Source organism: Triticum dicoccoides, chromosome 1B (genome assembly GCF_002162155.2).
Source record: "Triticum dicoccoides isolate Atlit2015 ecotype Zavitan chromosome 1B, WEW_v2.0, whole genome shotgun sequence".
Lineage (NCBI taxonomy): Eukaryota > Viridiplantae > Streptophyta > Magnoliopsida > Poales > Poaceae > Triticum > Triticum dicoccoides.
The window spans coordinates 466116398-466133753 of record NC_041381.1 but is presented as its reverse complement, the minus strand read 5'-3'; the positions used below and the strand labels follow the sequence as shown (position 1 = coordinate 466133753).

The window sequence follows — 17356 nt, the reverse complement described above, 5'->3', positions numbered from 1 at the left end:
CCCACGAGGCTCAAACAATATAATAAACTATTCCACCAATACATGGGTTCCTCATCTTGGCATTTACCTTAGCGCACATGGGCTGCGAATCAGCTTCGTCTACATGGACAGGCTTCGCGAAGGTACGGACGCGTGCGTGCCAAGGCGTGTCCTTTCTTTTTTCTACGTGGCGCCCAGTACGAGCTCCGTCAGCGACGTGTCCTGCTCGCGGGCTCTATCCGTATGGTAGCCGCAGCTTATAAATATTTCCTGTTCCAAGCTCCTTGGCAGCAAGCAGCTGATCCGAGGTAACCATTAGCCAAAAGTGATCTTTCTTTTCTTTTCCCAAGAGATCTCAGTTCGTGTTTGAACTCCAGTGTTTGTTTGAGCATCAGCCATGGCCTCCAACCAGGACAAGGCAAGCTACCGCGCCGGTGAGGCCAAGGTCCACACCGAGGTGACCATCTCCGCCGATCTTCTTCAAGTAGTTGCCGGAGCACACGCTCAGTTTTCAGTCTGCTGAAATGCTTCCATCCATCGGTCGTATGTTGCAGGAGAAGGCCGGACAGGTGACCGGCGCGGCCAAGGACAAGGCGTACGAGGCCAAGGACCGGGCGTCGGGCGCGGCGGGGCACGCGACGTGGAAGGGGCAGGGCGCCGTGGAGGCCACGAAGCAGAAGGCCGGCGAGGCGGGGCAGAAGACGTCCGAGAGGCGCAGGCCGCCAAGGATCGGGCCGCCGAGGGCAAGGACCAGACGGCAGCTACCTCGGCCGCACGGCCGAGGCCGCCAAGCAGACGGCCTCCGAGGCGACGGGGTACACGCAGGACAGGGCCTCCGACGCGGCGCAGTACACCAAGGACTCCGCCGTCGCCGGCAAGGACAAGACCGGCAGCGTCCTCAGCCAGGTCAGCTACTTGCACTCATCAAAGACGGCATTGCTCTACTGTATCCTGTTTGTGCTGCGTATGCTAAAGCTGAACTTGAACTTGGTTTTCGTGTAGGCCGGCGAGCAGGTCAAGAACGCGGTGGTCGACGCGAAAGACGCGGTGGCGAGCACGCTGGGGATGGGGGGAGACAACAACGCCCTCCAGCGCAACCAAGGACACGAGCACCACCGAGACCATCACCAAGAGCCGTCACTAGATTATACCTGTCGCGGTTGCATAATGCTTTCTTTCCTTTAGTTCCCCTCGAGCTCCACATTCCTGTGGTGTGTCCGACTCTCTATGTCGAGGTCGGGCGAGAATGTCTGACTGACGATAGATGTATCTTGGTGTTCAGAGTTCTCGTTTTAAGTTCCACAATGGTGTGTAATAATAACAATAATAAAGTACTCCGTACTGTAAGTAATTTCGTCATCTAACGATGACCGCTAGCCGATCCATTATACTCCTTCCGTTCGGAATTACTCGTCCAAGACGGAATTACTCGTCCAAGAAATGAATGTAAATTACTCGTCAAAAAAATGAATGTATCTAAATATATTTTAGTTATAGATAATTCATTTTTATTTATTTTTATGATAAGTAATTCCGAACGGAAAAGTAGTAGTTAGTGAAGTAAAACAAAATTGCGTAGATTTTGCACAATACATATTTTCAAAGCATTCCAATTAACACATCTATAGGATAACCGTCATAACATAAAACATAAAATTTCATCATCATGTTTTTAAATTAAAACATGCGAAGTTCACACATCACTTCAACACAATGTTTAATCCAAAATAACCACAAATATAGCAGGTATATGTTATGGATCGAGCCAACTAATGGCATGCACCATCACCCCCTCGGCCACCACCACTCATGATGTCGTCAACAAAGAAATCAACTCCACCATCACCACTGTCATCCTCTCGGCCACCATCATCAACATTGTCACCCCGTCGGCCACTACCATCAACACCATCACCGCCACCACCCCCTCGGCCACCACCATCAACACTAGCACCGCCACTATATCCTCAGGTACCACCATCAACCCCACCCCCTCGGCCACCACCAACATTCCGAATATTGCAAGATCTCTCCACGAATGAGTTCACAATACTTTCTTGCGGTTTCATCCATTGTGTTTAGAATCATGAACATGATAGCAGGTTCTTCGGTCCTCTTCGCATCATGAATCCTCTCCTCCTCATGTGCAAGCCTACGGTCCTTCGCCTTCAACTTTCTCTCTTCGGCCGCCGACTTGGCTTTCCATTTCTCATCCTCCAACGCCTTGAGCTCATTCCACCTCGACATCTTCTCTTCTTTGTGTTCGGCTGGCAACATCTTCTTGGTCTCAATCATTGCCACACGTTCTTCTTTGTAGATGCCACCGAATGCATTTCTCTTCTTCTTTCTTTTGTAACCTTGTTTCCTTGTGGTCTATTGTTGCCATCTTCGTCAATCTCGTTGTCCTCCTGAACGAAAATGCTCAACCTTGACCTCTTTGGAGTATACCTGGCCATGGGCAGCCCGGCCCGTACGGCCCCGCCCGACCCAGCCTGAAAAAGCCCGACCAGACCTTGCCCACGGGCCGAGCTTGGGCCTTGATTTTGAGCCTGAACATCGGGACGGGCCGGGCTCAGGCCCGTCATTTTTGCAGTTTAAGGAAGAGGCCCAGCATGAGGCCCGAGGCCCAACGGGATTTTTGCATGATGGGTCGGGCTTGGGCATGACTTTTAGGCCCGATAGTGGGGCTCGGGCCTAGGTTTTCTACGTCGGGCTTTGGTAGGCCCGGCCCGACGGATGGCCAGGTATACTTTGGAGTGGTCTCCGCGATTCTTTGGATCCACTTCTTGTTTTTGCATAGCTCTTTGTAGCAATGATGCAACGTGAAGGGCATGTGGTTGAACTGTGTGTTCCTATGCTTTAATAGTTCTTGGATGTAGGGTACATACTCTGCCACTTGCACACTGCTTGGTGGTGCATGACTCACTTGGTTGATGCAATCGGACCATCGGTTGCATTGGTCATGAATGGTGCTCCAACGATGCACAATAGAACCTTGAGTAGGGCTTGATCGCACATCCACGGAATTGTTGCAGTGGTCGGTAGTTATCTCCCAAACATGGTCTTGGTTTGATCCGTTCCAATCGTTGCATCCATGAAGATCACGCAGCAAGCATCGCAAAGAGCAATATCCTCCTTTTGGTTGTAGTTTTGGGTATGACACCTTGGCACCTTCGTACTTGTTTCGGTTACCTCCACAACCTTCTCTTCCTCGGCCACCACCTCTTCGGCCTCCTCCTCTTCCCCGGTCATCTCTTGCTCCATGTCTTGGGTGGCCTCCGAATAATCCCAAAACGAGTCATAGTTCAGCTTGTCAAGTCTAACGGCGGCCGAGGACTCCAAGGAGGCGAGGAATTTGGCCGTATTTGTCTTCGGACTACAATAAACAAAGAAAACACTACCAACAATCACTACCGGCCGCCAACAATCACTATCGGATACCAACAACACGTGATGTTTTTGTTTTTACCTTGTAGGCATTTCATCGAGCACTTAGCGGCCGCGATGCTTGTTGCCGGCTGCAGAAATCGCCCGCACGGGGTAGTTACCGTAGGGGGCGCCGGAGTAGCTGAATGAGGCGTCGGCTTAGGGCGAGGCGCAAATTGTCCTTCATCTTCTTCTTCTCGGCCGCCTCGGCGAGCGCCGTCGCCATGATGTCTACTACGCAACCTTCTTCTTGTAGACGTTGTTGGGCCTTCAAGTGCAAAGGTTTGTAGGACAGTAGCAACTTTTCCCTCAAGTAGATGACCTAAGATTTATCAATCCATGGGAGGCATAGGATGAAGGTGGTCTCTCTCAAACAATCCTGCAACCAAATAACAAAGAGTCTCTTGTGTCCCCAACACACCCAATACAATGGTAAATTATATAGGTGGACTAGTTCGGCGAAGAGATGGTGATACAAGTGCAATATGGATAGTAGATATAGGTTTTTGTAATCTGAAAATATAAAACAGCAAGGTAGCAAGTAACAAAAGTGAGCGAAAACGGTCTTGCAATGCTTCGAAACAAGGCCTAGGGTTCATACTTTCACTAGTGCAAGTTCTCTCAACAATGATAACATAATTAGATCATATAAAAATCCCTCAACGTGAAACAAAGAGTCACTCCATAGTCACTAATAGCGGAGAACAAACGAAAAGATTATTGTAGGATACGAAACCACCTAAAAGTTATTCTTTCCAATCAATCCATTGGGCTATTCCTATAAGTGTCACAAATAGCCCTAGAGTTCGTGGTAAAATAACACCTTAAGAGACACATCAACCAAAACCCTAATGTCACCTAGATACTCCAATGTCATCTCAAGTAACCGCAGGTATGATTATATGGTATGCATCACACAATCTCAGATTCGTCTATTCAAACCAACACAAAGAACTTCAAAGAGTGCCCCATAGTTTCTACCGGAGAGTCAAGACGAAAACGTGTGCCGACCCTTATGCATAAGTTCACAAGGTCACAAAACCCGCAAGTTGATCACCAAAACATACATCAAGTGGATCACGTGAATATCCCATTGTCACCATAGATAACCACATGCAAGACATACATCAAGTGTTCTCAAATCCTTAAAGACTCAATCCGCTAAGATAACTTCAAAGGGAAAACTCAATCCATTACAAGAAGGTAGAGGGGGAGAAACATCATAAGATCCAACTATAGTAGCAAATCTCGCGGTACATCAAGATCGTGCCATATCAAAAACACAAGAGATAGAGATCAAAGACATAGCTACTGGTACATACCCTCAGCCCCGAGGGTGAACTACTCCCTCCTCGTCATGGACAGCGCCGGGAAGATGAAGATGGCCACCTGTGATGGATCCCCCCTCCAGAAGGGTGCCGGAACAGGGTCCCGATTAGTTTTTGGTGGCTACAGAGGCTTGCGGTGGCGGAACTCTCGATCTTCGTTATGTTCTGGAAGTTTGGGGATATATAAGAGGTGTTGGTGTCGGGAACAAGACAGGGGGTCCACGAGGCAGCCACGAGGTAGGGGGTGCACCCTCCACCCTCGTGGCGGCCTCAGGACTCTTCTAGTCCATCTCCGATGCTCTGTGGGCTTCTTATGGTCCAAAAACAATCTCCATAAATTTTCAGGTCAATTGGACTCCGTTTGATATTCCTTTTCTGCGATACTCAAAAATAAGGAAAAAACAGAGGCACTGGGCTCTAGGTTAATAGGTTAGTCCCAATAATCATATAAAATAGCATATAAATGCATATAAAACATCCAAGATAGATAATATAATAGCATAGAACAATCAAAAATTATAGATACGTTGGAGACGTATCAAGCATCCCCAAGCTTAATTCCTGCTCGTCCTCGAGTATGTAAATGTTAAAAACAGAATTTTTGATGTGGAATGCTACCTAACAAATTTATCCATGTAATTTTTCTTTATTGTGGCAAGAATATTCAGATCCATAAGATTCAAAACAACAGTTTAATATTGACATAAAAACAATAATACTTCAAGCATACTAACAAGGCAATTACGTCTTCTCAAAATAACATGGCCAAAGAAAGCTTATCCCTACAAAATTATATAGTCTGGCTATGCTCCGTATTCATCACACAAAATACTTAAATCATGCACAGCCCCGCTGACAAGCCAAGCAATTGTTTCATGCTTTTGATGTTCTCAAACCTTTTCAACTTTCAGGCAATACATGAGCATGAGCCATGGATATAGCACTATAGTGGTTGTGGAGAAGACAAAAAGAGGGAGATAGTCACACATCAACTAGTCTATCAATGGGCTATGGAGATTCCCATCAATAGATATCAATGTGAGTGAGTAGAGATTTCCATGCAACGGATGCACTAGAGCTATAAGTTTATGAAAGCTCAAAAAGAAACTAAGCGGGTGTGCATCCAACTCGCTTGCTCACGAAGACCTAGGACAATTTGAGGAAGCCCGTCATTGGAATATACAATCAAAGTTCTATAATGAAAAATTCCAACTAGTATATGAAAGTGACAACATAGGAGACTCTCTATCATGAAGATCATGGTTCTACTTTGAAGCACAAGTGTAGTAAAAGGATAGTAGCATTGCCCCTTCTATCTTTTTCTCTCATTTTTTATTTTTCTTGTTATTTTTTGGGGCCCTCTCTTTTTTTGGCCTCTCTTTTTATTTATTTTATTTTTCATCCGGAGTCTCATCCCGACTTGTGGGGGAATCATAGTCTCCATCACCCTTTCCTCACTGGGACAATGCTCTAATAATGATGATCATCACACTTTTATTTACTTACAACTCAGAATTACAACTCGATACTTAGAACAAAATATGACTCTATATGAATGCCTCCGGCGGTGTACTGGGATGTGCAATGAATCAAGAGTGACATGTATGAAAGAATTATGAACGATGGCTTTGCCACAAATATGATGTCAACTACATGATCATGCAAAGCAATATGACAATGATGAAGCATGTCATAATAAGCGGAACGGTGGAAAGTTGCATGGCAATATATCTCGGAATGGCTATGGCAATGCCACAATAGGTAGGTATGGTGTCTGTTTTGAGGAAGGTATATGGTGGGTGTAAGGTACCAGCGAAAGCGCGGTATTAGAGAGGCTAGAAATGGCGGAACGGTGAGAGTGCGTATAATCCATGGACTCAACATTAGTTATAAAGAACTCACATACTTATTGCAAAAATATGTTAGTCATCAAAACAAAGTACTACATGCATGCTCCTAGGGGGATAGATTGGTAGGAAAAGACCATCGCTCATCCCCGACCGCCACTCATAAGGAAGAAAATCAATAAATAAATCATGCTCCGACTTCATCACATAACGGTTCACCATACGTGCATGCTACGGGAATCACAAACTTCAACACAAGTATTTCTACAATCCACAATTACTCACTAGCATGACTCTAATATCACCATCTTCATATCTCAAAACAATCATAAGGAATCGAACTTCTCATAGTATTCAATGCACTTTATATGAAAGTTTTTATTATATCCCTCTTGGATGCCCATCATATTAGGACTAAATTCATAACCAAAGAAAATTACCTTATTGTTTAAGCCTCTCAAAATAATATAAGTGAAGCATGAGAGTTCATCAGTTTCTCCAAAATAAAACCACCGTCGTGCTCTAAAAAGATATAAGTGAAGCACTAGAGCAAATGACAAACTACTCCAAAAGATATAAGTGAAGATCAATGAGTAGTTGAATAATTATGTGACTATGTGAAGACTCTCTAACATTTAAGAATTTCATATCTTAATATTTTTATTCAAACAGCAAGCGAAACAAAACAAAATAAAATGACGCTCTAAGCAAAACACATATCATGTGGTGAATAAAAATATAGCCTCAAGTAAAGTTACCGATGAACGAAGACGAAGGAGGGGATGACTTCCGGGGCATCCCCAAGCTTAGGCTCTTTGTTGTCCTTGAATATTACCTTGGGGTGCCTTGGGCATCCCAAGCTTAGGCGCTTGCCACTCCGTATTCCATAGTCCATCGAATCTTTACCCAAAACTTGAAAACTCCACAACACAAAACTCAACAGTAAATCTTATGAGATCCGTTAGTATAAGAAAATAAATCACCACTTTATGGTACTGTTGTGAACTCATTATAAATTAATATTGGTGTTGTATCTACTGTATTCCAACTTCTCCATGGTTCATACCCTCCGATACTACTCATAGATTCATCAAAATAAGCAAACAACACATAGAAAACAGAATCTGTCAAAAATAGAACAGTCTGTAGTAATCTGGAAACTTTCCATACTTTTGTTACTCCAAAAATTCTGAAAAATCAGGAAAATCTAGGAAATTTGTATATCAATCTTGTGTAAAATATTCAGATCAAAATCAGGTTCCAGTTAATTTTCAAATTTCCTGGACTGAGCACAAAAGTTTCTGTTTTTGCACAGAATCAAGTCAACTATCATCCACACTATCCCAAAGGCTTTACTTGGAAGTTTATTGAAACAAAAGCTATAAAACATGATTATTATAGTAGCATAATCATGTGAACACACCAAAACAGTAGGGGTAAATATTGGGTTGTCTCCCCACAAGCGCTTTTTCTTTAATGCCTTTTTAGCTAGGCATGATGATTTCAATGATGCTCACATAAATGATAAGAATTGAGACACAAAGAGAGCATCATGAAGAATATGACTAGCACATTTAAGTCTAACCCACTTCCTATGCATAGGGATTTTGTGAGAAAACAACTTATGGGAACAAGAATCAACTAGCATAGGAAGGCAAAACAAGCATAACTTGAAGATTTTCAACACATAGAGAGGAAACTTGGTATTATTGCAATTCCTACAAGCATATACTCCTCCCTCATAATAATTTTCAGTAGCATCATGAATGAATTCAACAATATACCCATCACATAAATCATTCTTTTCATGATCTACAAGCATAGAAAGTTTCCTACTCTCCACATAAGAAAAATTCTTCTTATTCGGAATAGTGGGAGCAAACTCAACAAAATAGATATCATGCGAGGCATAATCCAATTGAAAATTAAATCAAGATGACAAGTTTCATGGTTATAATTATTATTTATAGCATACATGTCATCACAATAATCATCATAGGCAGCAACTTTGTTCTCATAATTAATTGGAACCTCTTCCGAAGTAGTGGATTCATCACTAAATAATGTATTGACCTCTCCAAATCCACTTTCATAATTATCACAATAAGATTCAACACCCTCCAAAATAGTGGGATCATTACTTCCTAAAGTTGACATTCTTCCAAACCCACTTTCATCAATATAATCGTCATAAATAGGAGGCGTGCTATCATCATAATAAATATTCTCATCAAAACTTGGGGGACTAAAAATATCATATTCATCAATCATAGCACCCCAAGCTTGTGTCCTTGCATATCATTAGCATCATGGATATTCAAGGAATTCATACTAACAACATTGCAAATTTAGTGCCAAACATTTTATTGTATTCTTCTTCTAACACTTTGGCACAATTATCGGAATCCTTCTTTTCACGAAAGACATTAAAAAGATGAAGCATATGAGGCAACCTCAATTCCAATTTTTTTATAGTTTTCTTTTACAGACTAAACTAGCGATAAAACAAGAAACTAAAAGATTCAATTGCAACATATAGAGATATACCTTCAAGCACTAAACTCCCCCACAACGGCGCCAGAAAAGAGCTTGATGTCTACTACGCAACCTTCTTCTTGTAGACGTTGTTGGGCCTCCAAGTGCAGAGGTTTGTAGGATAGTAGCAAATTTCCCTCAATTAGATGACCTAAGGTTTATCAATCCGTGGGAGGCATAGAATTAAGGTGGCCTCGCTCAAGCAACCCTGCAACCAAATAACAAAGAGTCTCTTGTGTCCCTAACACACCCAATACAATGGAAAATTGCATAGGTGCACTAGTTCGGCGAAGAGATGGTGATACAAGTGCAATATGGATAGTAGATATAGGTTTTGTAATCTGAAAATAGAAAATTAGCAAGGTAGGATGTAACAAAAGTGAGCGAAAACGGTATTGCAATGCTTCAAAACAGGGCCTAGGGTTCATACTTTCACTAGTGCAAGTTCTCTCAACAATGATAACATAATTAGATCATATAACAATCCCTCAATGTGCAACAAAGATTCACTCCAAAGTCACTAATACCAGAGATCAAACGAAAAGATTATTGTTGGGTACGAAACCACCTCAAAGTTATTCTTCCGATCAATCCATTGGGTTATTCCTATAAGTGTCACAAACAGCCCTAGAGTTTGTAGTAAAATAACACCTTAAGACACACATCAACCAAAACCCTAATGTCACCTAGATACTCCAATGTCACCTCAGGTACCCGCGGGTATGATTACATGATATGCATCACACAATCTCAGATTCATCTATTCAAACCAACACAAAGAACTTGAAAGAGTGCCCCAAAGTTTCTACTAGAGAGTCAAGACAAAAACGTGTGCCAACTCCTATGCATAAGTTCACAAGGTCACAGAACCTGCAAGTTGATCACCAACACATATATCAAGTGGATCATGTGAATATCCCATTGTCGCCACAGATAAGCACATGCAAGACATACATCAAGTGTTCTCAAATCCTTAAAGACTCAATCCGATAAGATAACTTCAAAGGGAAAACTCAATCCATTACAAGAAGGTAGAGGGGGGGGGGACATCATAAGACCCAACTATAATAGCAAAGGTCGCGGTACATCAAGATCGTGCCATATCAAGAAAAAGAGAGAGAAAGAGAGAGAGAGAGAGAGAGAGAGCAAACACATAGCTACTGGTACATAGCCTCAGCCCCGAGGGTGAAGTGCTCCCTCCTCATCATGGAGAGCGCCGAGATGATGAAGATGGCCACCGGTGATGGATCCCCCCTCCGGTAGGGTGCCGGAACAAGGTCCCGATTAGTTTTTGGTGGCTACAGAGGTTTGCGGTGGCAGAACTCCTGATCTTCGTTCTGTTCCGAAAGTTTGAGTATACATAAGAGGTGTTGTCGTCGGGAACAAATTAGGGGGTCCATGAGGCAGCCATGAGGTAGGGGGCGCGCACAGGAGGTAGGGCGTGCCCTCCACCCTCGTGGTGGCCTTGGGACTCTTCTGGTCCATCTCCGATGCTCCGTGGGCTTCTTCTGGTCCAAAAACAATCTCCGTAAATTTTCAGGTTAATTGGACTCCATTTTATATTCCTTTTCTGCGATACTCAAAAAATAAGGAAAAAATAGAAACTGGCACTGGGCTCTAGGTTAATAGGTTAGTCCCGAAAATTATATAAAATAGCATATAAATGCATATAAAACATCCAAGATAGATAATATAATAGCATGGAACAATCAAAAATTATAGATACATTGGGGATGTATCACGCCGTCATCGACTTTCGAGCTCGTTTGGCTCTGGTGGGTGCGGCGGGAGGACGGCGGGCTATTGTCGGAGAGGCGGTGGCCACCCAGGAGGCCATTGGGGTGGTTGGAGGAGGATCTTGGATGTGGTGGGTTTTTTTCATCCCCAAACTCTTCTTCTGCGCGGGTGGCGATGCATGGATGTTTTCCGGTGGTGAAACGCCAGTGGCGACGGTCGGCGGGATGAGGGAAGGGTTCGGGCTATCCATTCTGGCCAGCCAGGTGGTCACCGGTGGCGGCAGCGAGGCGTTGTGGCTCCGGTGGAGGGAGACGGGGCGGTGTGGGTGGGAGAAAGAGAGAGACGCCAGTTTTACCAGGTCACCGCGGGAGGAGTAAAAATAGGGAGATTTGGAGGATTTGAGAAATTAGAGTAAATTTTTTACTCCACTTAGACAGATGGGGAATCGGCTAGGTGCGCTCTAAGGAAGTATAACCAAATTTGTTCTCCCTTATGGCCTTTTAGGGGATCGGTTAAACATGCCCTTATTCCATGCACTCAAGTTGCGGTGCCAAACAGAGGTAGGTAGGTCGTGGCTCTATCTACGAGCCATGTAAGGGTACCTGACAAAATTACAAGTATGAAAATGTTGATGCCTCCGCGGATTCAGTCGTCCATTCATAGGGAGTGAATAGCATACAAAAGTGAGGCTATGTTGCATACCTAATAAAAACCCAAATATAATATTCAGTAACAATATTTTTTCAATGATGGTTCAACCGATAAAGTAAGACATGTCAAAGGACAAAATATAACATAGATGATACAAAAGATGGTATCAAGTCAACGTACTGATTGACCTGAGCCTCTCATGGATATAACTTCAATAGTAGTAGAAGCTAAACCTTCCGGGGTAATTTTTTTTAATGCAAATCATAAATAGCAGGTAAAAATAGTTATATAAAACTGCAGAAATTACGAATTCATAATTATAAAACTGTAGAATTTCTAAAATCAATATCCACATTTACAGGACTGCACAATTGTAAGGGGAAAGCATTAAACTAAGGTCATGTTTCAATCAAGGCATCAAAATGTGACATCTAGCAAGAGAAGTTGGAATATGGGGAGTAAATTGCTCAAAACCACCAGATTTGAGGCTAGGGTACTCCAAAACCACCAACTTTGCCGAAAATAATGAAAGACCACCACTTTTGTGGCAAGTGAATAACAGAAAGCACTAAACGCACTGTGACCCGCGACAAACTAGAAAACTGACATATCGGGCATGCCTGTCGGAACCACGTAGCCAAGGCTAACGGTCGAGGCTAAACGGTTGTTTGCATCGCTCGTTAACTCTATAGTGTCACCCCCTTCACTTTCCTGCGCTCTCATTCCCCTCCCTTTCCCCTGTTGCACGCGAAACAATGGCATCTGCTCCAAACACAGGTGATGTGGACGGTGGTGGCGACGGCGGTTCCAGATCCGGCAGGGGTCGCGGGCGGAACCTTCTTGGCGTCTACTTCTTGTCATCTTCGTTAGATGATGATGGTCCACCCTCGTTGTGCCGCATGCGCAGGTCCTGTCCGGACGCGGCGGCGATAGCAGTGGTGCCCGCTGCAACGGGTGGCTACGATCCAGATCCGTGGATGATGAAGGCGCCGAAGGCCAATCTAACGGGGAAGATCCACCATCTCCATGTCATGCGCAGAAGGCATTTGCGCAAGTGACGGAGTGGGCACGAGATGATTCACCAGCTGTCCGTAGTAACGCTGATGATGAGTACGACCTCTATGTGCCCTCTCTGTGATTATAGTCTTTGATTACTTCTTGGCGTATTAGGTTGATTTAGGGTTTCATTTAGCCTCACAATGTAGTTCTGATTTAGGGTCGAATTACCTCTCTATTTTTTCCCTCTCATAATATAGGTTATATTTACATGTACTATTTATTGGTATTGTAGGTTGAACTATGAGCAGTGGGACATTCACATTGAGTTTCAAGGGAGGAAATTTATGAGGACTAAGATGTTTAGGAAAGACATAAGATATTTCTATCTTATGTCATTGCTGATTGAGAATGGCTATAGTTTTTCAGACTACATGTATTACATGAGTAGTGATGGGATAGGATCGGATGGTTTTAAACTTCTGGACAATCAGATTAAGGTGGATGAAATGGTGAGGGAATACCACGACAGCAAGAGAATCAGACTGTCAGTTACTAAGGGCAAGAGGCAGCAGGAAATTGTTGTCCATCCAGCACTAATACCAGCACTAGCATCAGCACCAACAGAGATATCTGACAAAGAATATAGTATTGATCCTCCTGTTCTATTTGCAGTCAGTGAAGAAGGTGTGGCACATAAGGAATTAGATGATCACATTGGCTCTAGTTTGTTAGGCACATATGAGTGCTTACTGCTGGGCACACAACAAAGTGTAAACTATCAGCCCATCCAAACAATGCCACCTCCCCAGCAAGAAAACTATAACTTTCAGAAAGAAGACCGTGGCAATTATTCAGACATTGAACTAGATTCAGAAAATGCAGATAGTGGAGAGTATGTAGCTGGTATAGAAATTACAGATGAGAGCTCTTGTGAAGATAGAGCTGATTTGCAGTCAAATATGGCACTTTCGTCAAACACAAAAAGTAGAAATAAGGCATTGATAGCATAATCCAGTAGCACAATTAAATTTAGCAAAAGCACAATTTTAGTACAAATGTCTTGAATTTTTAGTGATACAAATAGCATATACTACTACAACAACATTAAATCATTCATCAACTATCTTCTTGATCTTCCTGATCTTCACCTTGGTGGCCTCCTTCTCTTTGAACAGATCACCTATGGTGTACTCCAGGTGCCTTTTCTCTTGCTTGAACTCATACCTATCCCTCTCCCGCTTCATCTGATCCATCTCCTGCAGTAGATTCACCTTCTGTAGCTTCTCTTGGTCTCTCTATTTCTCTGCTTTGTACCTTAGCACCTAGTTGTGTAATTGCATCCTCCTTGTCAGCCACCATTTTAGCAAAGTCAACTTTAAAAAACCTCAGTTCATTTTCCATCTTCTTCTTATCTTCGAGGACCTTGCAGACTTCTTCAGCATTAACTACATTTTGTCTCAACCTCTTGGTCACCTCCTCCTCATACATTGTCCAGATCCTAGTTGGAGCTTGCTTCAATGGGATTGGCCACTCAAAATCATGTCACTACACATAGTTGCACTTGGGTCCATCCTAAGAATATGAGGGAAAAAAGGAAAATAGCATTCAAACCAATGCAGAACCAAGTTACTGGAAATAATGCAAAACCACTTAACCAATTTAAATGTGCTAATGTAGAGCTAAAATACTACTGCTATAAATGTGTTAATGTTCTACTTGTACAAAAATACAAAAAAGATAGAGCTAAAATACTACTGCTACAATATCACCAACATTACTGATAAAAATATACAACAAAAATAATGATAAGTAATATAGAGTTAAAATACTTATGAAGAAGTGTAATGGCAGACTTATAATTTTATATCAAGACTAATGGCCAGAGCATAAAAAACTGCCTGCACTAGCTACTTATGTCAAGAATTATGGACAGAACATTATACTTTTGACATCATAATTGCTGATCTAATTCTATCAATCAACTAAGAATAAAAAATTCGCATATTACACACAATCACAAAACAGCTAAGCTATATAATTTGTACACTTTAACACCTAATTGCACTGCTCACTTACCATTTTTGCACAGCCTAGAAACCTCCTCCCGCTATTAGTGGATTCAAATGCCACCAAGTTTTCACAAGGGGCTCAATTCTCACAACGTACAGGATGATTCAAAGCCAGGCCGCTCCATTCGGTGCACTCTAGGGTCGCAGGTGGCTAAACATAAGGAAAATGGCTTCAATTTCTATCGGGAATAGAAATTCCCCTTTCTCCCTCGAACCCTAAGCCTAGATGCACAAGATCAGAAGCTAACCCGGGTCACACAATCATCATCAGACGACAACGATGAGACAGAATCTTCAGACCAAGAAACCATGTATCCTTCCCGTCAATGGTGCAAAGCTCGTCGCGGCGGCAGATGGCGGCAGCGGCGACAGGTGCACCACGAGAGGGGAACGAGCAGAGGAGAGAGCGGTTGGATGAAATGCCCTGCTGCGCATGACACAGCTGAGTTAACAAACGGTGCAAACGGTCGTCTGGCCTTGGCTGTTAGCCCTGGCCAAGTGGTTCCGATGGGTGGGCCCGATATGTCAGTTTTCCAGTTAGCCGTGGGTCACAACGTGTTTAGTGCTTTCTGTTATTCACTTGCCACAGAAGTGGTGGTCTTTCATTATTTTCGGCAAAGTTGGTGGTTTTGTAGTACCCTAGCCCCAAATCTGATGGTTTTGAGCAATTTACTTGGAATATGGGAGAGCTGGAGACGGGGATAACCCTTTGTGTGTGAGCCACTGAAGCGGAATGCCGAAGGGCGCCGGCCGCCGCGGTTGCTTCTCGAGACCTGGACGGGCACTGCTGGACCGGACGAGCAGGGTCACCGCCTCGCCGGGCAGCATGCCCCCTTGTCAAAGGAGAGGGCCTGCCACAGGATATGGGAAGGGGAGTACTGCCCTTGCCGCATGGAGCTGGCCGCCTGGCAGTGCGAACGAGACATGGCGGCGCTGGCGGCGGCTCGGCATGATAGGGCTCATAAAAAAACTGATGTTGGCTCGTTCATGCCTGCTTCTTTTCCCGTTTGCCGCTCTCACTAGGCATTTCCTAAATGGCGCCCGTAGCGCCCATTACAGGCTTAACCGTATGGGGCGCAGACCCCGTTTCTCCTCGCTGGGCCGGGCCATGTTACTTTCTTTTTCCTGTTTAAAGACGCAAAAACACAGCGAGTACGGTGCATCGAACACGCGATCTCTTGGCTCAACGTTCGTTGACACAACCAACCAGCCAACCGACTTCACGTGTGTACTTTTAGCGTTTCAATTTTTTGTTAACCATATTGAAGAAAAATGTTCACAATACATTCAAAAAATGTTCAGTGTGTATAAAAAATGTTCATCATGTATAGAAATTTTGTTCAGCATGCATTCGAAAGGAGTTCATTGTATTTAAAAAAAGTTATACATGTATTTGAATATTGTTCACCAAACATTGAAAAAATGTTCAGTGTGTATATAAAAATGTTCATCGTGTAGAGAAATTTTGTTCAGCATGTATTCGAAAAAAGTTCAGCGTATTTTTAGAAAAATGTTCTGTGTTTCTTTGAATAATGTTCACCCTATACTAAGAAAATGTTCAATGTGTATTCAGAACTATTTTTGAATACGCGGACTTTTTTTGCATGCTCAAGAACTCCATCCGTAATATTTGAACATATTTTCAATAATTGAAATGTATAAATGCCACAATGTATTTGTGCAATAAATAGCGCGTCTATTTACTATTTATTTAAACTTTCACGGTGTGAATATTCGCTAGTAGTTAGTTAGTGCAGTGGCTAGCCTCGGCGTGTGGAAGTAGGAGGTTGCGAGGTCGAATTCTGGTCGGGAGGTATTTTTGGCTGTCATTTTTCGCGTTGCTTTGTTGCGTGATCGTGTGCCGGCCCATCCAACCGCTGCGCGGGCGCCAGATCCCTTGCGCGGCGCTGAAGGCGCCCTATAGGAGGTCCCCTCTCGCTAGTGTCGTATTAGGCTAGTTTTCAACGTTCTGAGGCCCAACTCGAGGGTTAAGGAATGGGATGTGCGCCCCATGCCAATAGTTTCTTTTGGATAAAGCCTTTTCTATCCCCTCAAAAAAAGATATAGCTTTAGCTCAGAAAAAAGATATAGCTTTTTTCTTTCTTCTCAAAAAAGATATAGCCTTTTCTTTCTTCTCAAAAAAGATATAGCTTCTTCTTAAGTAAATTTTAGATATAGCTAGGCTGGGAAATTCCTCATGCCCAAGGCCATTGTCTGGGCTGGCTGGGCCCAGCTCCGCTGTTGACCATGGCATATCATATATATTTTTATAGAAGGTAGAAAACATTTTTAAAAACTACATCTTGCTACGAACAGCAAGTGTAGAACACACCAGGGCTACTCCAAAGATTAACCAACACACACAATACAACACAACACAAGGAACTTTCCCTAAGAAAAACAACAAAGATGTGCTCGACCAACATTGTTCACCACGAGGAGCAACAACTAAAACTGGGCTTCCCTTGCCGATGCACCAATCACCCTTGAATGACTAATAGGAGATGACGAGTGGGTGGCGAAGCTCGGATGGTCCCGAGAAAGCCATCGTCTTTGACTCCCCGACAATGGTGTACATTGCACCGATGAAGATTTACCTGGACCCGCGGCGAGCACCAAAGAACCCCAACACGGAACCTTCAAGTCATGTCTCCCTGCATGATGCTCCCAACAAAGTAATGACACCAAGACGCCGCCATCGTCGATCCGAAAAGGGACCTAGGCTTTCACATGGAGACAACAATCCAAGCGAGATAGGGAGATGCGGACACACCTTCGCGATGTC

At 43.5% G+C, this 17356-nt stretch overlaps 1 pseudogene; it reads left to right on the top strand.

Annotated features, from left to right (window-relative positions):
- Positions 1–282: 282 nt before the first annotated feature.
- LOC119307020 lies at positions 283–1223 on the top strand (annotated as a pseudogene).
- The last annotated feature ends 16133 nt before the right edge of the window (positions 1224–17356 follow it).